The following is a 1,068-nucleotide window of genomic DNA, read 5'->3' as shown; positions in this document are numbered from 1 at the left end:
TTTCTTTTCCCTCTTTTCCTTTTTCCCGTTTTCCCATGGGTGTGTGTGATTAATGGGATTCCGGATTTCTCCACCATCCATCCCTTCCTCCATCAGACCGGTGCACACGCGGAGGACACGGCAGAGCTGCGATTGCCCCGAGCCCTCGCGGAGCTCCGAGCGCGGAACGTGGAGCTCCGAGCGGGGTGGGGAGGGGAAGGGAAGGACGGAGGGGGAGCGCGCAGAGCTTTGGGATCTCTATGTGGGATCTCTGGGAGCTTTTGGGATCTCTGTGGGATTTCTCTGTGGGTTCTCTCTGTGTTGGATCCCTGGGATCTCTTTGGGATCTCTATTTGGGATCTCTCATTGGGATCTCTCATTGGGATCCGCCTTTGGGAGCTTTCTTTGGGATCTCTCTGTGGGATCTGTCTTTAAGAGCTTTCTCTGGGATCTCTTTGGGATCTCTCTTTGGGATCTCTCTGTTGGAGCTTTCTCTGGGATCTCTCTTTGGGATCTGTTTTTGGGATCTCTGGGATCTCTCTTTGGGATCTCTGGGAGATTTTGGGATCTGTCTGTTGGATCTTTCTCTGGGATCTCTCTTTGGGATCTCTCTGTTGGAGCTTTCTCTGGGATCTCTCGTTGGGATCTGTTTTTGGGATCTCTGGGATCTCTCTTTGGGATCTCCCTGTGGGATCTCTCATTGGGATCTCTCTTTGGGATTTCTCTGTAAGAGCTTTCTCTAGGATCTCTCTCGGATCTCTCACTGGGATCTCTCTTTGGGATCCATCTTTGGGATCTCTCTGTAAGAGCTTTCTCTGGGATCTCTTTGGGATCTCTCTTTGGGATCCATCTTTGGGGTCGAGCAGCAGTGGGATCGTTGTCCCCGTGCCCCCGGAGCACGCAGCAGCCCCGCACGCCACCCCCGTTACCCGCTGGGCGCGGATTTGGGGTCAGCCCTCAGCACAAGGGGAGCGCTGGGACCCCAATCCCAATCCCAATCCCAATCCCGACCCCACTCATCACTCAGAGCTTTCAACAGCCCCAGCTCCCCATCCCATAACCCCGCTTGGGTTTTTTGGGGGGCTCCAA

Source organism: Malurus melanocephalus, unplaced genomic scaffold (assembly GCF_030028575.1).
Source record: "Malurus melanocephalus ecotype Western Australia unplaced genomic scaffold, MMel_1.1 scaffold_2354, whole genome shotgun sequence".
Lineage (NCBI taxonomy): Eukaryota > Metazoa > Chordata > Aves > Passeriformes > Maluridae > Malurus > Malurus melanocephalus.
This window is presented reverse-complemented; position numbering follows the sequence as displayed.